The sequence below is a fragment of the Phoenix dactylifera genome, chromosome 2 (genome assembly GCF_009389715.1).
Source record: "Phoenix dactylifera cultivar Barhee BC4 chromosome 2, palm_55x_up_171113_PBpolish2nd_filt_p, whole genome shotgun sequence".
NCBI classification, from domain to species: Eukaryota; Viridiplantae; Streptophyta; class Magnoliopsida; order Arecales; family Arecaceae; genus Phoenix; species Phoenix dactylifera.
The window spans coordinates 2729151-2752555 of NC_052393.1; the positions used below are offsets into that span (position 1 = coordinate 2729151).

General features: G+C 37.8%; 1 long non-coding RNA gene and 1 other non-coding gene across 2 annotated transcripts; both read left to right on the top strand.

Annotated features, from left to right (window-relative positions):
- Positions 1-3401: 3401 nt before the first annotated feature.
- TRNAF-GAA lies at positions 3402-3474 on the top strand. Its single transcript has one exon. It is a non-coding gene; the product is annotated as a tRNA-Phe (tRNA).
- A 1936-nt stretch (positions 3475-5410) lies between these two features.
- LOC103700110 lies at positions 5411-9605 on the top strand. Its single transcript, XR_005507506.1, has 2 exons — positions 5411-5884; positions 9140-9605. It is a non-coding gene; the product is annotated as an uncharacterized LOC103700110 (long non-coding RNA).
- Positions 9606-23405: the final 13800 nt, after the last annotated feature.

The window sequence follows — 23405 nt, forward strand, 5'->3', positions numbered from 1 at the left end:
ATCGTTCGGGTGTGTGTTATCTCTGTAATCAGTTCATCCTAATTGAGATTTGGAGCGGTGGAGGACGTAGGCTACTTGTAGCCGAACCTCATTACATTTTTGTGTTTGCTTTACTATTTTCTTCCTTCTTCTTCCTTTGGTTTGATAATCCGTTGCGGTGCTCAAGTGTTTTACCCTACTGATACCATGGGTAATCTTTTGCCCTTCACAGCGGAAGCGAAGTGGTGATCCTTGAGTCCGGTGTCGAGGGAGCGAGAGAGTGCTTATCCGTTCGTTTCTCTCTTTGCTTGTCCGACGTTGGTGGCGGCGCCGGTGTGAGTGGGTTCCGGCGCGGGCGCTGACAACACTTTCTTGTAGAAAAAAGAATATAAAGGCATTTGATTTGCTCAACCGGATCTCACAAAATGTTTTCTAGGATGAAGAGAGACGTTCCCAAGCAACCGTGGTCGAACCATGGCCTCTCACATGTAAAGATTACTAAATTACAAGTTAATCATAAATTATTATAAAATTTCTGCCTCTATTCTGCACCGCAGAAGCTCAAATTCAATGCGGGGGCTCGACATGGTGAACAAAGAGAGCCCACCGTCAACATCTCAAAGTCCACTCTCACATTGAGCTTAAAGTAAAGCTTAAACGCCATTCAACTCTTCTTATCTCGTTCCTCAACAATTTCCATCACCTCAAAAAACAATTGACTTTGTTGGGCATAGACATTTATAGGAAAGCTGGTAGATGAAGCATTGACATCACCATTACACTGGTTGTTATATCTTATTACCTTGATATACACAAAACTAATTGACAAAAAAAAATGTCCACCCTTCCGCCCACAAATTTACCACCCATCGGATATCATAATTGTCACCCCCCAGATCCAGAACATAGCATGGTCGTGCTACCAAGGAGTACAGCACACGATAACACGAAGCCAACATTACTTTTAGTTTTCTAAATCCATTTCAAATACAATACGATAATAAAAATTCAATTTCATTATCCATTAAATAAATCAATACTAATTCAGAGGGTCTAAATCCAATCATAATACCAAACCCATAATCTTCAATGTTCTGAAAATCATTAACTACACATTCGTAATCAATCGAAGAACTAAAGTTCTACTCTATCATATAGATCGCCAAGCTTGCTAGCGTGAAACTCCCAATTTGGGCCATCCTTCATTCCTATTAATCCTATTCGTCTAGAGAGAGAAAAAGATAAATAGAAGTATACGAGCGACATAGCTCAGTAATTGTATATGTTGACATATCCCCTACACATTTCAACCATTTGGATTACATGCAAACCACTCTTTTTTATGGGTGTGTTGTTTAATTCTTCATAAGATACCAACTGGAACTTTGCTCAAATGATACCAACTGGAACTAATTAATATGAGGTAAATCAGCAACCTATTAGATGGATGGCGTAAATGATTTATGACCATAACATTAGAGAAATGGGATGCAAGCATCAGCTACATCTTTCAAAGAAAAGCGAAAAAAATAATACCATGCTTTTTTTAAGTGAGACATCTTTCTTAACACTTTTCTGGTAACTGGTGGTCCCAGAAATGAGGTCTCCAGCCACAGGCTTCTTCAAAAAATCTACCACCTTCTTGTAACAAGCCATTAGGTCAGACTGGTCTGATAAGAACGTGCCTACTCATATCTTTAATGCTCAAAACGCCCACAGAATTCAGAACCCCTAGCTTAACTCCTTTGACCATTAAGATTTGAGAAACCAGTCTCTCAATTTGGTAGCCACATGACATGTACCATAACATGACTTAATTTAGAATTATTAAGCATTAGTTTTCTGCCTGAACATGTAAGGTTGCATATAGTGGCAAGTTAAATAATAATGATAGTGCAGTACACAATGATATGCGAATGAAGGAAAAGAAAAAAATTAGCAAACTATATTCCAATTAGATGCTCGAATCCATAGATCAGGTTGTGCTACAAGATATATATCTATGCTTACCTGTCCATGACATGGTTCTTCAACTTGTAGGTAGTTGAAAACTATCAAAGCTATTATTCGACTTGGTGTTTGCCATAGCTGGAAGATACTTGTAACAACACAGAACTTCATTCAAAATGGCTAGCTAGAAGGTATTATTTGGATTTCTTGATTCTATATAAGTACCCAAGATCTATCCAGGAAATAACCGATGTGGGATTAAATATATGCCCATACGAATCCTCATATACTTTTTCCATTTAAGTCCTGACGTCATCATCAGGCTAAGAGTTCAAATCCATATAAATCTAATCGCAATGACTACGATCGGCCCGTGGTTAGCCGCAATGGATTTGTGCTGCAGTATCCCCTACCCCACATAGGTTATGGGCAAGGTCCGCTTTAATATCAATTGTAACAACTTAAGATCTCATCCAAAATGACTAGTCAGAAAGTATTATTTAAGTTCCTTGATCCTGTATAAGTACTCAAGATCTACCTAGCAAATAATCGATGTTGGATTAAACACACGCACGCACGAATCCTCATAGTACCACCTTCACAACAATATAAAACAACATGGCTTGTGACTCACACAAGAGAGCAAAGATTCAGTTGAGAATCATAATGTACCAAGAGTTTGTATCCTCATCAAGTTGAAACTTCTGACAGCAAATGGTAAGCTGCGATAGGCCAGAAGAATGAAACAGGTGATGTAAACAAAGAGATGTCACCAGCACAACTAGGTCTATATGAAGATAGTAAAATTTGAAAATTCTGAAAATATCCCTAGTACATCAGATTTAAAATTTCAAAAGTTTTGAGGTTGTGTTGGGCTTTAAACTATTCACAGTAGTAAAATTTTTGATCTTTTGACAACTAGTGTTAGGGTTCGTCATGTCGATGTCATCTTGTATACTGTGGATATTGTAACATCCAGATCTTCGCTTTGCAACAGTCATAGAATTTTTTTTTTTTTTTTTTTTTTTTGGTGTTTGTAATGGAGATTAGAGTGAGACGAACTTAGCCCTAATCACCAGCTTTTATTAAAGAATGAAGGAACACAGAGAGTATAGGAGGAACGGTCACAGAAGTTCTAAAGCAACAAAATTTTGAAAGAAAATGGAATCGAGGAAGCAAATAAAATTATGGTGCAGAAGAAGTCTAGTAACAAGTTACAACAATAAAAGAAAAGCAGCATACCTTGATCAAACGAACCGTCAACTCCACTTCATCATACATAGCTTTCATCAATAACTGTTAGGTTCTAAATGGAGCTCCTCATCTTCTAAACACCAACGAAAATATAGATCAATAGCAAGGCAAACGATATGATGAAGGAAATATGATCGGATATTCGGCAGCATAAAAAAAATATAAAAATGAAATACTAAAGATAAATAATACTAATAAAGTTCTACTCAAACATGCACGCGGGGATAGCTCAGTTGGGAGAGCGTCAGACTGAAGATCTGAAGGTCGCGTGTTCGATCCACGCTCACCGCATTTTTTTTATTTTGTTTATAAAAAACTTCCTATTTTTTCTTTTACAGAAAAAGCGATCTTTAATTTTTTTATATATTTACTGTTTTATGCAGAAAAATCAAAAAAACTTTCTAGTTTTTGCTTTATGAAAAAAAAAACACTTCCTATTTTTTGTTTTATGTAAAAAATACTTACCCATTATAATTATATATATAAATCCCTGCTGCTATTTTCACAATTTTCAGAAAAGATTTTTTAACCTTTGAACTTTAAAAAAATATTTAATATTAAATATTAAAATTTTAATACTTTACATTTATTTTTAAAGATATTTAACGTTTCTAGTTGTATATATGTCCTAACTTTTATATTTTTACAAAAAGTTCTTTCTGCTTTTGTATTTTGACTATTTTTGAAACACCATTTTGTACTTTTATAATTTTCATTGATATTTTTTATTTTTTTAAAAAATAAAATTTGTATTTTTATACATAACTCTTTAACTTTAATATATTGTAAGAAAGTCCTTCTCATTTTGTAATTTTTTTGAAAAGTCCTTTCCACCTTCCTACTTCTAAAAAATTGCAACAAAACTCTTATAATACGACAACATAGTAGTTTTGACCAGCTTCTTAAACTTTTTATATTTTTTGCAAAAAAAAAAGCATATTTTTACATGAAAAATCTCTAACTTTTAGGTTTTCACAAAAAAAAGTTCTTTAAACTTTTGTAATTTAATAAGAAAATTGCAACAAAATACTTAATATGCAAGAAGATTAGTTGCGGTCTCTACCACTTCTTAAAATTTATATATTTTGCAAAAAGCAAGTTGTGTATTTAATATAAAAAAGTCCTTCTAACATTTGTACATTTAAAAACATTCTATTCTTGCACAATAAAATGGTCTCCACCTTCGTATGACTTGTTAAAGGCTTGATGCACCAAGCTGTTTCATGTATTTACTTTTAAAATTTTATCTAATATTTCATATTTTTTTAACAAAATTGTTAACTTTTGTATTTTTGTAAAATGTTCAATTATTCTTTTTCTAGATTTTTGCAGCAAAACCCTTAATATGCAATAATATAGTATAATATTTTAGAGCATTTACATATTGAGATCAAAAGATGACCATCATATTCATCAATTATGAGAAAATAATAGGAAATCTAAATTAGTAATTTCAAAAATAATTATACTATCAAGAATTTTTATGATCTATGAATGGACAAATATGAATGTCTATGCAAATATGTCATGAAGGCTTATTTATTTGATTGTACGCATAGTAGAAAAAATGTTGACAAGATACTTACAAAGAAAGCAAGGGGTATGTGGTTAGTTATGGTTATATTTCTAGAAAGAACAATAGAGGGCAGCCATCTAAGTCTAATAGGGTCGTAATTTTATGCATTTATTATAATAATTGACTGAAATTATTCTTCAAATGACAATTGCATGAAGAGGTTTAGCATCGCCACTTTTCTCAAGGCTTTATTCGCCCCCACCAATCAGGTACGGAAGAGGGATGTACGATAAGCCTTAACCACTGGCTTTTTTTATATTTTTTTAATAAAAATTGTTTTTCATACATGTTATCAATGTCAATGCTGTCCATGAACAATAAATGGAAACATAAGCTAATGAAAGACTACTATAATGGACTCCTCAATGACCTTGAGCCCCAAATATTGATCATGAATATTGATTGTTAGATAAATAGTAGGACATAGGTCATGCTTAATCAATTACTCAACTTGCCATCTTATTTGTGGCTATCTTATGCTCCATCTCTCACCTTAATTAGTTCCATATTTCCTAGCACCATCCTTTCTATGCTCCCCTCCTCCAATCATAAATCGAGAGATTCCTATTAAGGTATAATTAGACCCTTAATGGCTTGACAAGATCCGGCTCGATAAAAATTAAAATCCAATTAGGTGTAAGAAGGCCAGCGCGATGCCTGAAAAGTTGGAACGTTTGTTTTCATGATTCCTCTAATATCATAGGGGTTAAGTGAAAAAAATTGGGAAATTTCAGGGTAAGGAGAAAAAAAAAAGGGAGCTCCGATTCGCGGGGGCGGTTCTCCTCGCCGAATTGGATGGGCGATTTCAGGGTAAGGAAACCAGATCAAACCTTCTCGTCCGTATTCGTCCTCCCTTGCGGAGAGTTTGGTCCTAAAGGCTGGAGTTCAAGCCTCCTCCGTGCCCTTTGCTTCGTCTTTCTTCACCTCGAAATGAGTCGACCATGTCTTGGACTGAACGCAGCTTGGCATTAGTTTCTGGACCCAATGGTGGCTCCCCAAATCCGCAAAATCCTTTCTTGCTGCAAATTAGAAGGCTTATTACCTCTGCTTCCACCCGGAAGTCCTTCATGGATCAGTTTTTGGTCGATAAATGACCTCGTATGTTCCGATTTTTCGTGAAATCAGGTAAAATCATTTAATTCCCTCTTGATGATTGCAGATGGTATAATTTGCAAAAAAAAAAAAAAAAAAATCGATGCTTTTTTTTTTAAAAAAAAATGCTTTACGTATAGATTATTGTTTCCTTCCTTTTTGTTCATATATCCATATTATTTTTACCTCACTTCTTCTTCTAACGTACCTCTGATGGAGGCTCACTATGTTTCTGCTGTCAACTCCCCCCTGTAAACCTTCATTCCTTAGATATTTATGTTCGCTTTAAGCAATTATGTTTGCTCCGTTAGGCTTTATTTGGTTCGAGTTGAAGGTTGAGATAAGGCTTGGGATGACCCTGATTTTTTCAAGTATAAGGTTAGCAACAATGGAATGCATATCCAAAGCTTACAATTCCTATTTAATAATTTCCTGCTTTCAGTTCCTATTTATTAGTTCCTGTTATTCCCATTCCAACCACCTGCATTATTTATTTCCTTGGAAAACTTTACCTTTTTTTTTTCTACCTATTAAAAGGTGCAAATGGGTTGAGTTGACCCTTATTTACTCTCTACCTGATCCATCTGAAACTCGACCAATGCTTGAAGATAAGACCCCAGTGCTGGACGCCGGGTTTTGTGCCATTTTGACTCTTAAAAAAAATAATAAATCAAATGCTTTCATTTGTGTTCTTAGTATTTCGATTATGATTGTAGAATTAACTGTTTGAGTCCATAACTTGAGATGCGAGAGCCTGTTTTTACATCATATATGAATTTGTAGCGACATGGTGAGTTGCATCTTTTGGAGGTGTTAGATGTGTGCTAGTTTGGCTTGTTTGACCAAGGTATTGTAGCCTAAAAGGGATGAAATGACGCTAGAGACATGAATGCTTATCTCTATTTCTTTCCTTATAAGACCCTTTTAAGGTTAGAATGATCTTTGTTGATGCATCGATGAACTAGATGAAGTTTAGGTCTTTAGGGTCTTAAAAAGGAGTTGATGTAAACTGTTTTGCAATTTCTTGATCTTTAACACAATTGCGAGCCTCTCCAAAAATCTCTGTTTCTTGTGCCTATTCTTCCTAGTTTTACCATTTATCAATGTTTACATACTTACATACGCGATGCTTGTTTCAACGACATCTTCAGGCATCAACGTTTAAAACTTAGCAATCTCCTATGGTTTTTAATCTTTGAAGTTCCTTGAAACTAGGTTCTTACTTATTAGATTAGAACTTCAAAGCATAAATTCGTGGCCTTGGCATTCAAAAGATTTGAAACTATTTCATTCGAGCAATCAACCAAAAGACACATTTACATATTAGCAGGCTATGTGATTAGAAGTTAAAATTGTCCTTCCATAGTCAGAAGGTTTTAATCCCCAATCATTTACTTTGCAACTCAAGGTCAAAGATTGAGGTATAGAGTATTCGTGCATGCCGACCGGGCACTTCTATGGTAGAAATTGTACTTTGCTGTGCTGTTCTAGTGTCCAAGAAGCTTAACATGAACTGGAATTGTGGTATGCCAAGCTTTGCAGCTGGTGCAAGGCTGGTGCCATCCTGGTAAGGAAATAACGTGACATTCTCAAGGCCACATCAATTGTGCTGACTGACACTGTAATCCATGTTCAAGATTGTAAGAACTGTGATCTAGAGCAGTCTGGGTAAACCTTTTACAAAGCTCTTACTAGATTCCAACTCTTCCATTATGACTGTAGTGCTCATCCATAAAATTCATCCAAGTGAACTACAAGTCATTAAGCTCATTGCTTTGTGATTCATTACAAAATCAAAGAATCTTATATTTGGATTCAACAGTTTCCTTTTTTTTTTCCAAAAAAAAGTAAAAAAAGATATCATGTAAGTTGATTTTGGATATGCTACATGATCAAAATATTTTGTGATATTCCATGTTTTTTAAATAAGTTATGGTTTGTTTTAGGTTCGATGTTTGATTATATTTTGGAAATTGAGAACTTCTCTGATATATTGAGTTAGAAGTTCTTACTTTTAGTTGATTTTTCAAAGTTCATGATCTTTTCCTCACGCTCTATCGATATCCTTGTTATTACTTTTTTTCGGAACAACCAAACTACAAATTTTTAGACATGCTGCAGTTATTAATTTCAAAATATGCTTATGAAAATAAAAATTCCACAATCTAGCACTTAATCAATCTTCAAAATTGTAAGTGCACATGGAGGATGAATCATTGAGGACAGAAACAGACAGTTGCAATATTCTGTTGAACATTGGTGATGCGCCTTGAGGGAAATTTCTCAAAGAAAACTCTGATTGGTTTATATCTTTTACCTCATAATGTTATTCAAAGGATTTCTAATGGCTTCTTGGCCTAAAATAATGGTTATGGCAAAACCTCTTTTTGGGACTTGATTTGATAATATGAATTTTTCAGAAATATGAAAGTGGAAAGACATCTTACTCATTGGATTGGAAATGCAAAGTGCATTTGTCCTGTTACAGATATGTATGATCCAATGATATTACTAAAGTTACTAACTTGGTGCTTTATCAACCTGAATGGGGCTGTTCAGTTGGCTTTTCAGGCCCTTTGGACGTCAGCCATTATTGGCTGCTTGGCTGATGGAAGCTGAGTCGTTGATGGGCGGACATGTGCCTATACTTTTGCCCTACTCGGGCTTAATTTATTCAATGCCTCGCCCTTCAGTTATGTCCAGTTATCACTCAAAATGTAGACACATCAATGCCTACCTGAGGCATTAGGTAGTTTAAGGATCAATCTTCTGGCTGTGAATTTCAAAGTGAAGTGATATGTCTTTGGCTAGAACTATCTCATAACATTGGCAGGCGGAATGGATCTCTATTATTTGCTTGTTGTGTGTAACTTTGAGCACTTTCATGATAGGTAGCAGAGTCTTGACCATCTAAAGAAGGGCCAATTTCTTGATACCTGCTCTTTGTATTTATTGAGCCTTCTATTTTCTGCTTTCCTTTCTTCCCAGCCATTTTTGTGCTATGACGGAACCCAAAACATGTTGCTGGCATCGGTTTCTGATTTTCTCTTTCACATTGTTCCCTGCATCCATTTGTATGCTGTCTCTGAGAACCAGGGGCAAGTATGTTCTTGTTTCTTTCTTCAGCACATCTTTAGCATATCCCAATCATATTCAGTCAGTAGCTTCTGCTCATCTGCATCCATATTTCTATCCAAACTTTTCACCGAATAAGAAGATGAAACTCTGAAACTTCTCTTGGTGTCTGATATCGCAAAACTGACATGGTTGTAATATCATGCGACACAGATTTTTGAGAGGAAGCCAATCAAGTTCAAGAACCATGGCATCTGGCTGAGGTACCAGAGTAGGACAGGCTACCATAATATGTACAAGGAATACAGGGATACCGCACTGAATGGTGAGCGCTATGGATCAGATGTGCAACAAGATGGCTTCACGTCGTCGCTTGAGGTACCACTGCATCCGGATCATCAAGACAGCCACCATCCCTGCTAAGCTCTGCAAGCGCGAGAACACCAAGCATTTCCATGACTCCAAGATTGGATCCCTCTCGCCTTTAGGAGAGTAAGCCCCCCCTACCAGGAAGCTCAAGACCACCTACAAGGCGCCCCACACCAACTTCTTCATGCAGAGGGGTCAGGCTGGATGCATTTCTCAAATCTTTGTTTTTGGACGTGCTTGCGTTCATAACTTTATTTCTATGGATGGATGGATTCTGTCATAGCATCTGAAGCAAAGTCAGGTTTTTTTACATCTTCGTTCGAGTAATTTTCATAATGGCTCCTTTGAACCTTTCACCAGCCTTTTGTGATGAGAGTTCTATGCACTTTGGACTTTAATTTTTGATAGACTCCGATAGTTAATGAATTATATTGGCCTGCATCTTCTGCGTTTGCAAAGTCGGCATTTATCGCAAATTCTGATTGCCATAGTTTTAGCAGCAGAACTTTTCAGGTGTTTGAAGGCTTGATATTATGTATCCAGTGACAGCATTTTTTGATGCTTGATTGTGCGGCCATTATGTGATCCCATTTAATTATTTTTGTTGAAATCTTACAAAACCAAATGATTTCTTTCCTGAGCATCAGTGGTTGGGTTTGCCTATATTGATACCCAAACCCAAAATATATGTCAGATTCCAATCCAAGTAAAACTCTGTGCCTGTACCTAGCATTAAACTCAAAAAAAGATTGGGTATTGGGTTGGGATTCAAGTATAAATTAAATATTGAACATTTTTTTTCCTTTTTTTTAACTTTTAAAAAATTTGTTTAATGCATCAAAAGTACTAAATAATGAATTGAGAAGCAAGACAAAAGATATTAATGTAAAAAAATATAAAAAATATATATCAAAAAGATTATATTTATTTTTTAAATTATTTCAGCATCCATGTAACTAAAAAAAAAAAGATGAGAAAATCTTACAATAATCGAGCTTAACATAAACGTTAAATTACAGAAAATATATTATTAGAAGACTAATTTGTTAGTAACAACTATTAGCTATAGCCGTGCATGTCATAAAATTTGGTTAAAAACCTGCTTATAATTTTAATACTTTATTTGATTATTTTTCTTGCTATGAATAAAAAGAAAAATCAGTATTATATATGAACATACATGTCCAATATATGTGTGCTTACAGGTATCTATATGTAATAATAAAGTCGGATATTGGGTTGCCGGTACGAATCTTCTTAAACCTAAACTCAACCAAATATGATTTTTGGTCTAATTTTCGGATCCAAATCCAACCCAATAGATTATTGATTTATATTTTATAAGCCGTTTCAGATCATGTTAGTGGGTTCTGGGTCTCGATCGACGCCCCTATTTCCGAGAGCTTATGAACACTCCTGCATTAGGCTTTGGGGTTACCTATTTTTGTTCAGTTCTTGGTCTTTATGCCCTCCATGCTGAAATCCTTGCCTGTTTCGTCGGAAGTTTCTAAGCCTAAAAGCCTGTTTTGATATTCATGCATACTTGGTCCGAAAATTCTGAGATCGGATCTAACTCTTCCAACACATATCTTCTAAACTATGTGCACATATTATATCTAATATTATAGGGTATGAAGCCTGATCTAGCCCATATCAATTGAACCTCTTTCAATCCATTTCTATAGGATGAAACAAAAGGCCAGGTGAGATCATTGCTTTTTTAAATTTCTATAGAATTCAGGCCGGCCTACTCTGAAAAAATTAACGTAAATACTGTGAAATGGGCCTTCACCTGGTCTGTGTTTTCGGAAATCCTAATGAATTACACGGAATAATCCAAACAGACCCTCAAAAAGAAAATTCCATGTGGTCTTTTTAAATAATGTTTTATTAGGTTCTTGTAGGTTACTTGTGGGTTTTTTGAGTGGTAGTGCTCGCCCAATGAGCCTAATGGCCATCCAATTTATTATCTCGTCATTTCTTAGTTGTGACGATAAATCTCGTTTCTATACATAGACTATAGAAGCAAGCTCACAAATCTTACATACTCGTGCCTCAACTAAGGAAAAATTATCAACCATATGCCCCAAATATAGAGCAGATTTTGCTCTTTGATTTGGTCTGAGTGGCTAGATCTTTGCAGCACTTGTATTCTTTGCCGAGCAAGCATCCATGCCTTATTTGTAAACCATAAGTAATTTCAATTGTAAAATTCATCAAATGGAAAGAAAAAAAAAGGAAAAAAAAATATCTAAGGCTACATTTTGCAATGTCATAATTTTTCTCAAAAAAATAGAAATAGAAATTTTAGTTCTTTTTTTAAGATCTTTGATAATAAAAAATATGTGTGGTTTGTCCGAAAAGGAAGATATACAAGGGATAGGGCCAACGACGTTGCTGGGAACAAGTAAGAGCTTGACGTTGGGTTGAGAGAGAAGCAAAAAGGAAGTTGGGATAGGGCCGACGAGATAGCTGGAGATGAGAAATAGTTCAGCATCAAGCAAAAAGATAGCTCGGTATCAATCAAAGAGCCAGTGTGGTTGTATGGGAGCGATAGGCCGAGAGTGAGATTTGAGGAAAGAAGAAATGTCAAAAGGCAAAGGATAAAAACCAACTTAAAAAAAAATATAAAAATAAAAAATTTTCGTCTTAATTTTTTTTAAAAATAATTGAAGTTGTTTAAATAATAAAATAGAAATAAAACAATCAAACATATTTTCTATATCAAAAAATTATATTTTTATTAAAAAAAAAAAGGCACCAAATAGATCTTCGAGACACATGTTATGACTTTCATTGCTGGACGAGTGAAGACAGCCCGATGGCGACTCCCACAGAACAAAGTGGTAGACTCTCCAAAGTGGAAGGCTCTCCGTTGACTCCATCATGCGTCGCACTGGAATGGCAATACCGTCCTACACGGCGGTTCGTCCCTGTAGTACTGCATCAAGATAAGCATTTGATAAATAGGCTTTATAAAAACAAACGGCTATGATTGACCGTATGTACGGCTCACAATGGTAGATCTCATAAAATATAATTTCTCCCAAAAATCCGACAGCCCCCTCAGTGCTGGCTTCAGCGAATTAAGTTAACTGGACAGCTCATGCGATGTTCGATGCCTTCTTGTTTTCTACCTTATGTCATTTGATCCAACAATCCGGTGCTCCCCCAAGTCCCACGCAAGACTTGACGTAGGTTGACTGAGTCGAGAAAAAAAAAAATTGCTCACCGGTGCTAACACTTTTCAAGCGTTGAAAAATAGTGACCAACAAGCGACGAAGCGTCGGCAACTAAAAGTGCTGCTAATTTAATTTTTGGCACGTATGTTATTAACATAGTAGAAAATGTTGGAAATATAATTACTAATATTTATAAACGTCGGCATATACATTAAAAACGACCGTATTATTTTTGAAGGTGATTTGGCTATAGTGGTTGAGTGGATCCAGAGGCGGAGACGTACAGGACCGATTGCTGATTCATGAGATTCCAAAGTTGCTGGAAGAGTGTGACTCCCATACGGCTTCACACGTATTCAGGGATGCTAACAGAATGGTCGATTGGATGGCCTCCTATATGGCCTACCACTCCGATGGTTTTATCTGGATGGGCAGTAGGTCTGTACCAGGGCCATTACCTAGTGTTCTATTTTCTGATTTTGTTGGCCGCATCCGCACTCGTAGTGTATGAGCCGCCGTTGTACAATATATATATACATTAAAAGCATCGGCAATGCCTAAAACTGATGTAGTATTTTTAGAAATAATTTCTTGATAATGCCATACATATACATACATACATACATACATACATGCATACATATATATATATATATATATAAAGGTACAAAGAAATTTATGGGAATGAGCTCTGTGGAGTGATTGATAATACCCCAATTTGATTTTGATGAGACCAAAGCATTTGAGTATATTTTGTGTTATACTAATGAATTCAATCTAGTATCTCACGCAAAAATTATGAGAATCTTCTTTTGAGTGCATGTGGAAATCAGCTTAAGTCAAAGCTGAAACTCGAGTCGACTCCGGAGGATTACGAATCGACTTCAAGTGTTTCAGATGTTCTGGCACAGGCTCGAGTGGACTCCGGCACACTGCGAGTCGACTCCAAATGAGAACAGACAGCATGACAGAAAGAAGAATCTCAGACCCTGTCACCGAGTCGACTCCAACGGTTTCGAGTCGACTCCGATGCTTACCAAGTCGACTCCCGACAGTTCCGAGTCAACTCCAAGGAGTAACAGACAGAAAGACAGAGAAGTGGTTTCTGGACCCTGTAACCGAGTCGACTCCAGAAGAATTCGAGTCGACTCCAACGTTTGGGGAGTCGACTCCTAAACAAGCAAGAGTCGACTCTCAGAGGAAAGCAAGACTAAAAGTCAGAGAACCAACTTCGGGCTCTGAGAGCCGAGTCGACTCCAACAAAGTACGAGTCGACTCCGAAGCAATTCAACTCAAAACACAGAGGAACATTTTTTCGGTCTCTGAGAGCCGAGTCGACTCCAACAAAGTGCGAGTCGACTCCGAGACAGCTCAGGTCAACAGACAGAGGATCGGGATATCAGGCTCTGAGAGCCGGTCGACTCCAAGAGAATCCGAGTCGACTCGAGGGAGTAAATCCGAAAGAAAGATCTCTGAAACCCTGAGAACGAGCCATCTCCAAAAGTGCCGAGTCAACTCCAGACATTGGCGAGTCGACTCCAGGTTTGGTCCGAATCGACTCCAGGTCGGGACAGCACTTTAATTCAAATCCTGAACAGTTGCCGAGTCGTCTCTAGTAAAGCATGAGTGGATTCCTGCAACAGGCGAGTCGACTCCAGATCGCGCGAGTCGACTCCGATCTGAACGGACATACTGTCAGGATGTGCAGACTGTACAGAACGGCTACAAATCTGTGTCTAACGGCTATATTTCAAAAAGGACTGCATAAATAGCCACAGTAAACAGTAGTAGACACCAAGAGAGCTATTCCATTCAAACAAAAAGGGTTTTCCACCTACCAAAGGCTCTCAAGAGTAAATACAAGAGAAAGAAGGAAGAAGTGCATTGAACTCCATCCAACAAACTCTTTCCTTCGCATTCAAGGCTTTCCTTCTGATAGCAAATCTTCAGCACACTCAAAGAGGAGTCTCAGAGTTCGAGAAGCCCCTTCTTCCTCTTCTACTTTATTCATATTGTTCATATTTGCTTTTTAAGAAGCTTTCCCTGTACTCTTTCCAAACTGTTTCTCTTACTTGATTCAATCAGGGATTGAATCAAGGGTGTTAAGGTTGGTTGGTGAGCTGAAGTTAAAACCAACGGTGTAGGGTTCGATTGTGATCCCGAAAAAACAATCGGGTGGTTCTAGTCGGTGAGCCTGTGAAAACCGACCGAGTTCGTTGTGATCTCGTGAAAACAACAAGTTGGGTTGTGAACTTGTAAAACAACCGGCTGTAATCCAAGGAATTATAGAGAACTCCCAAGTGAAGCTTGGGGAGTGGACGTAGGAGCAAGGGTTAGCTCCGAACCACTATAAAACCTCTTGTGTTTGTAATTGGTTCATTGTCTCTTCCATCCCCTTCATTCACTACAACTAGTAATCTAATTAATTTGCTTGCAATAAGTGTTAATTAGTTACTAATTAAGTTTTTTTATTGCAATTATTACTTAAAACCCAATTCACCCCCCCCCCCTCCCCCCCCCTCCTGGATTGTCTCCTTGGGCAACAAGCTCCAAAGGGGAATAAAAGTGCCAGCACCGGGGAGTAATTTTTTTTTTTCGACTGAGTCAACCGACGTCCAGTCTTCCTGGGACTTGGTAGAGAACCAGGTTGTGAGATCGAAGGACATGAGGTAGAAAACGAGAAGGCGTCGAACATCGCATGAGCTGTCCAGTTTACTTAATTGACCAAAGCCAGCACTGAGGGAGCTATCGATGCATGAGCTGTCCAGTTTACAAAATTTCAGCGTAGACTACTGGAAGTTATCGATGCAAGGTTATAATGTTCAACTTTATCCACATATCATTTTTTTGTCGATGCATTTCTTTTTTCTTGTGGTTATTCTTATCTGGCTTTCCTCCTATTTCAGTCAACTGCCAGACTCCTTGGGTCCTATTTCATGTTTTCCCATTTCTTATGCATATAATTTGGAAAATTGCTATTATATAACAATCCGAAGCTTTAAATATGTTTAGAATAAAATTTAAGTCAAAATCTAAATAAAAGGAATATTCTGGACTTATCGTGGATGAAGGCTAGCTAATATCTGCAACGAAGGCAGTAGATCGGAGCAGGCTGGCTTATAAGCGTCGTCTTAATCTGGCTCATTTTCTTCTGACGACACTTATAACAGTCGTCTTAAACCAATCCTTGGCTTCCCACGATACTTATAAGCGTCGTCTTAATATTTGTTTCCGACGATGTTTATAAGCGTCATCTTAGTTTAATTCCTGACGACACTACTAAAAAGCGTCGGCAAATTTTGACGCAAGAGCTAAATTACCGATGTTTCTATCTAGCGTCGGCATATATATGTCGGCAATTTCGAATTTTTCTGTAGTAAAATTTTGTTAAATAGTCATGAACATTTTGTGAATAAATTTGTTTGTAAGCGACCTAAAATTAGGGAGTCCTTGATTAATTAGTTCATGTCCAAATAATGGTTAGGAGAATCGTATGGCTAAGAAAACAATAACAAGTTTTTTTAAAAAATTATTATTGAGGAGGGATAGGGAGGACCCACCATATTATAGTAAATTACCCAGATGGAAATATTGTGGGGTGAGGGATTCTTCAATATTTTGAAGAATATTATTAATTAGTATGCATGCCCAAGACCATCTGATTGAATTAAAAATCTGATTGTTCTTGCTGTAATCTGATCCAAGAGCCCATGGATATTGCCTATGGACGACCAGGATAATTTCGTTCATCAATTACTTCATGAAGCATTAATTTGATTTCTGTTACATTCAAATGCATTAGTGTGGAAGAAGACTTCTAACACATCCTCGCTGTCTTCTTTGAGAACACCAACACATCCTTGCTGTCAAGCATGCATATGTTGGTGATCGATCCACTCTGTTCCGGTCAACCGACCTACGTTCTTCTCCAAGACTACCCCACAAGGTTACAAATTTTTCCCACTATATATATATATGTGTGTGTAATCTTGGGTAACGTAGGTCTCATTGCTCAATAGAAGCATGGAGTCGTACTACTCGTCCTCGTCATATGAGAAGATGGAGAGGTCGTACTTCGTAGTAGTAGCAACGCAAGACCACCACTTTCATCATATTATTGCATCACAACAGGAGCTCAAGTTCATGTCATACCTCGGCAAAGTTTCTAGTACTGCAAGGTCCACACCATGCCGTGGTTTAGGTATCCATGGATCATGCCCTCGATGGTACATTCTGGTGGTGGTGATCTTGTTCATGGTCCTTGCACTGGCCACTCACCTGACCCTGCAAGGCACTGGTATGTGGAAAGATGGTAGGGCCATTTTCATTGCACGTAATTCCAATTCTGCTCTTCTGCTTGCCGTGTGTGCACCAGTCGTTTTGCTCACCTTGGCTGTGGCTCTGTTTCTGTGGAAATGTTCATCTAGAAAAATTATGGGTGGCGTGATTGTGTTCCTACCGTGTGCCGTGCTTGCGTTGGTGGCTCTCACTTACAAGATAGGATTGGTTCCAAGCTTAAGCATCATGTTGCCTTCATTGCCTTTAACTTACTTGTTTCGCAAATTCTGCCGAAGGGGAAACAGAGGGTTCGTTCAGCGCTCAAGGTGGGCACGGGAGGGAGCTGCACTCGAACCAGAGCTTGATCTCTCCATATAGAAGTGCAGCAAACTCATGTCTCCAGTGTCTTCATGGCACCCCTCCTTCTTAATCATACGTAAGACAACAATGCATGCTCATGATTCCCTGAAGAACATGGTAATGCGTGGGCAAGAAAGAGGAAGGAAAGAAAGGGTTATGCACATAAAAAAGTTTTGAAGCATTACACGCGCATGCAGACGTGCGATAGCTATATTGTAATTAAGAAAATACTATTTTTTTAATATAACTTTCTTATAAGTTTGTAGCCTGTATATGGGTAATATGTTTTCGTTTTGTCGGCCTATCGTGGATATGTAAGAGTAATAAGGAGGCGAAAAATGGAGACTTGATTAGTATAGCCTACACCCCTCTACTTGGTGATCAAAGATTTCAGTTTTGATTCTTAATCAGATGATGATGTGTCTGAAAAATCTAAACCCAGGGTCTCCCTTCTTTTCTCTCATAAAATTTGAGGGAAAAAAAAGAAATAATGAGCCATGATGAAACCGCACTAAAAGCGAGTGTGGAAGAGAAATGAAGGAGGCGGAAGCACACTTTTTCATGGTTTTATAGTTATAATAGTAGTGTGCTTTGAGTTTTTATATCATGTTTGACTAAGTTTTATAGACCATGGATTCGTTTTGACTAGGTCTTGTGGTTCTTGGAGTTGTTCTTTGCTTTGATGAATTGGATATCTTTGCTTGAGGGTCTGTTGGGTTAAGGTGCGTTTGTCAACTGCAAGCTGGCTTCCATATCTTTTCCCCCTGCATAGCATCAGACACATGACTTGGATTGATAGAGTTGATACATAGTGTGTAGTGAGCCAATTTATTTAAGAATGGATAGTGCTGATACATGTCTTTAGTGAGCCAATTTGTTCAAGAATGGAAGTATGATACTGGTATATATATACCTAGCTAGGCTGCTCGCAACCTGCCACCTCTGGTTTGAGAGGTTGGGCTTTGGTGCAAGTCCCGGCAGTATGGTTTGCTCCGAGTTAAGATTTCATTCTGAACCCATTTTATGGTTTTCTAATGTAATGGAACTAAAATGGTTATCCTATTTTTCTTGCATTGCACAGAAATTTATAGTCTTGGATATATATAAGGACCATTTCGTTTCAAGGTGTAATTTTCAATGTTGTACTTGACATCGAAGGTCATGCATGAAGCATCTACCGCTTGATCAGCATGGCGATTTTACTAGAGTTATAAGGCCAAAACTGTCAAGAAATAGTAGAATGGCATCATCTTAATTCTTGCTGTCTCTTATGTTGAGCTGAGCATGGATCCTCTATGGTGCATATTTGGATAGGCAACACACCGTCCATGTCATGGACAACTATCATCCATCATATTGTTGTGGTGAAAATTTATGACATGGTTTGAGAGATGAGCGACAACCACTCATTTCTAAGATAGGCCACCGATTGGCCTCCCAAACATGCACGCGCGATCTTTTGTTGTGCAAAACGCGCACCGTAGAGGATCTGGCTTTCCTGCATCCTAGCCGAACTAAACGGCATCCCGAAGGACCAGCTAGTCCGAAACATGGTGGATTCTCTATTATGTCTCCTTCTGGAAGAATGAGTTGGGGGATCTAGTTAGAGTTGTCTGAATATTTGATTCTAGTATTGTTTCTCTTGAGATCAAGGATCAAATTAAAGTTGTCTGAATATTTGATTCTAAATTGACGCAAGAATATCTTGACATAAGCCCTGTTCAGTCACTGGATTAGCATGGGAGAAGCCTCGAGATAAAGATTAGATGAGCTAATTAAGACACTTGGAAGTAAGGTACAAAGGCTACTGGCTTAGCTCTTCTATTTAGGGGCTAGTGAGTGATCTACATCACGGTGACGAGGGTGTAAATGATCATGGAAGGAGAGGCCATCCTTGAAACCTCCTAGATCGCAGCATTGCTAGAAGCCGAGAGCAACTTGAGATCAGGGAGACCTTAGGGCAAGGATGGTTTCTTGAAGAGGGCAGAAAAAAGAAGCGAGAAAAGAAGAGGTCAGAGATCTCAGGTTCATCATATATCTCATCATATATATATCTATATTACGTAATAAAGTAAAGTAAAATCAGTGCTTAATAATCAATAGAAACCTAGGTAGGAGAAATTCCACCATGTTTCGCAGCTGTCCCCACGAGGCCATCGTGCATGGTGCAACACCGGCCATTACTCCATAGTCTCCATCCATCCATCGTCGCATCCTTAGGTACCAATGCTGCTCACAGGAGGCCTCAGCTGGTGGTCTCACGGGAACCATCGCTCGAAACGCACAGGCCAAGCTCCGGCATGCATGGGTCTTGAACCAAAGGGATCAAGCGTGCGGCGCACAGGATATACACAGTCCACCGATACCGGACGTGCATGATAACTCCGGCAAGTGAAGCAAAGGTAGTTGATGCTGCAAAGAAAACAGCGATACCCTCCAAGGCCATGGCGACGGCAGCAAACCGATGCGGGAAAGTGTGGACTGCCAGCGCCGAGGAAAATAAGCCGATGGTGGAGAAGGCCAGGGCGTCCACCAACTCCTGGCCACGGTTGCTCGCAAGGTAGGAAGACGCGAGAGCTAACATGGCGCCGAAGGCGACGACGTGCATGTCATCGCTCGAATGCCGGAGACTGGATCGTATGCTTCTGGCGCTGGAAGCCCCACGCTCCGGTGGTTCCCCAACTCCATTGGAAAATAACATGAACGAGTAGTATGGGCTAAGGAAATGGTGGAGGCCGTGCCCTGGTCTTTATTTATTATGTTCTTAAGTAACTGGTTTAGATGACAGGATTCAAGATTTCTCCATGGCGGCGTTGAATAGATGCCATGCACCGTCGGGGTCGTTACAAAGTGGGACACTAGATGGTTACTCGAAGTGGCTGCTGGATACAAGTTTCTTTTTTTTTTTTTTTTTGGTAGATGCTAGATAAAATTTTCTAAGTGAGCTTTCATACCATAGAGCACACTTCTGCCACGCTCGCTAAATTAAAACTTTTCCGACTGGTTTATATATGTATATATGGAACGACAAGAGAAGGGACTCAGACTGGACGTTCTCGGTACTTACCGTCCCAGACAAAAATACGCAAGTCGCCAAAAAGAAAGAATTTGTAGGAGAGTTGACCCGCAGATTTTTTTTTTTTTTTAATGATGTAACGATTGCAAGAATCTGATGGTGACCCCTAATTATTATTTTTTTAATTAGATCCAAATGTGTGCATGGTTTGGATTGGACCGGTTTAGAATTATTGTTGAAACCAAATCGACCTATTTAAAAAAGCCAGTTCACACCTAGCTGAAAATTTTAGCTTCTCTCGGTTTGATTTATCTGGTTGATATTTAATAAGTTGGGCTATATGAACTGAGTTAAATCTAAACATGAAAACTTAATTTTATATAGAACTGGTATTCAATAGGCTAGACTAATGAACTGAACTAAATCTGAACATATAAAAAATTTAAAAAATTGAATATATATGCATATATACACATATGGATCAGATTGAATGGCATCGGTTTCTATATATATATATATAGGTCGGATCAAATTGATTTGGTTTGAATGTATATATTTATATATACCTAGGTCGAGTCGGTTTGAATTTTTTTGAAAACTCAAATCAAAATCAAACTAATTTTTCTTTTTGATTTAAAACTTTTTCAAAGTGACACCAAACTGAATTTAGAAAAAACCGATATAAACCTACAATTCTCGCAGGATGGAGTTCCAGTCAATAACATAGTCTATATTATTTTTTTTCGATAATAAGTCAAAAATCATGCATACCATTTTGATTAATAAATTTGGGGGGATGTGTCTCACTTCCTCCGTTATTCCGAAGAAGAAGAAGAATGAGTCAAAATCAGTTCATATTAGTTGGTTTGTTGTTCAGGTTTTTTTCAAAAATGTTGTTTAAGTATTGCTAGATGACATGAAAACTAGCCAAGATCAGTCTGTTGCAAAGTTTGTTGTCATTAATGGCTTCTTCTTCTCTTGGACTCTTAAGGGATAGAGACCAATTAGTAACAACCACATCTTTTTCCTCTCCTTTTCTATGATTACTCAAGTTTTGTTTTGGTGTAAATAATTTTGAAGATTCCTCCCTTATCATTAATGGTCGGGTGGCTTCTTTTGCCTCCCTTATCATCACAAAAAAAATCCCTCCCTAATTATCATGTGGTGATGGAAAAGTCAAAGAGAAGAACAATTAGCCAAATTTCAGACACTATTATATTAAAAAAAAAAAGGTCAAGCAGGCCATCTCCTATTAAATTAGAATTGATGACATTCACATCTTTTTCCTCTCCCTTTCTGTGATTGCTCATGTTTTGTTTTGGGATAAAGAGCTTTGAAGATTCCTCATCTTGTTTCTCTCCTTTTCTGTGATTACTCATGTTTTGTTTTGGTGTAAAGAACTTTCAAGATTCCTTTCTTAACACTAATGGTCAGATGGCTTCTTTTGCCTTCCATATGATCACAAAAAAAAAAAACTCCCTAATTATCTTGTGGTCATGGAAAAGTCAAGCAGAAAAACAATTAACCAAATTTCACACTCTATTAAATTAGAAAGAAAAAAAAAGTCAGGTAGGCCATCGTCTATTAGATTAGAATTGATGACACCCACATCTTTTTCCTTTCCTTTTCTGTGATAACTCATGTTTTGTTTTGAGATAAAGAACTTTGAAGATTCCTCATCTTTTTCCTCTTCCTTTTTGTGCTTACTCATGTTTTATTTTGGGGTAAAGAACTTTGAAGATTCCTCCCTTATCATTAATGGTCGGCGGCTTTTTTTGCCTACCTTATCATCACACACACATACACACAAAAATAAAAATAAAAAAAAATAGAAGTTATGGAAAGGCCGGTCAAGCAGTCCATCATACATATTAGATTAGAAATTTAGAGGCTTATAGCTACCAGCAGAGCCAGAGGGCGATGGAAAATTGAAAAGAGACTTTGGGCAATGCATCGATGTTTCATGATTGAGAGAGTCGTCCGTGATGGAGAAAGTCGTCCCTGATGAAAAGAGTGTCCGTGATGAAAAAAATCGCACATGATGGAGAGCAGAGAGGAGGGGAGGGTGACCAGGTTTGATTGGATACTTTTATAATTTGACAAAAAGTTCAGATCTTATTCAATTGGAAACAGATGAAAAGTTCTAAGAATAGCCATAGGAAAACGGTGCTTCTCGGGATAATGTCTTTTTTTGGGTACATATCTTATTCAATTAGAGGGCAGGTTGCTTTGGGTTAGGTCTAGCTTATTTGTCTGATCAACTATATGGTCGTCCATTCTCAGTGAGTTTTTTCTTGGGTTCAAATGGATATTTCTATGACAGGTCAAGTTGGGCGGAATTTATCTTGAAGGAATGCTAATCGAGGATGACGAGCAGTCTGGGTTTTTCTTTAACCCGTTTGCAGTCTGGGTTATTTCCACGGAGGTTTAGTCCAATCAAGAATACTTGAGCCGATTGCAGTCTAGGTTTTTCTTTAACCCGAGCTATTTTGAGCCCCACACATTGGATTTTGTTTCCCGCCATTGTGGTCTGCTATCTTAATTTACATCGCAGTGTTCCTTTGCTACGAAATTGCTATCACACTGTGCCGGTTGCTTTCCCTACAACTGGGGCTTTTTGTCACCAAGAGGCTAATCTCGATTTATTTATTTATTTTTTTAGTACAACGGCGGCTCATAGTCGACGAGTATGAATGCGGCCAACAAAATTAGAAAACAAAATACCCATTGGCAAAGATGTGTGGTCCACCCATACAAAGCCTCCTGAGTGATGAGCCACAAACGAGGCTACCCAGTCGGCATCACCATTTGCCTCCCTGTATATATGCGTAGCCTGGTAGGAGCTGCACTCCTCCATAAGTCTACAAATATCATGAACTATCGGCCCCAATGGCGAAATGGTTGTAGGTCCCGAGATATTGAAATTAGAGCTAAATATGCTTTCTTAAAGCTGGTTAGAGTCGCAAAAGAATCATGTATTTGTTGAATAGGTCTGTGCGACCATCTTAGACTCACATCATCTTGTATTTTAGATTTTAGATGGTTTCCAAATTTGCAGAAGGATTTGGTAGCTAGGACATCTTCCACACTCCTAAGTGACATCTTTACCAAATTCTTAGGGACTTGGATAATACCATAGAGCACACTTCTGCCATGCTCGCTATATATATATATATATATATATATATATATATATATATATATATATATATATATATATATATATATATATATATATATGGAATGACAACAGAAGGGACTCGACTGGACGTTC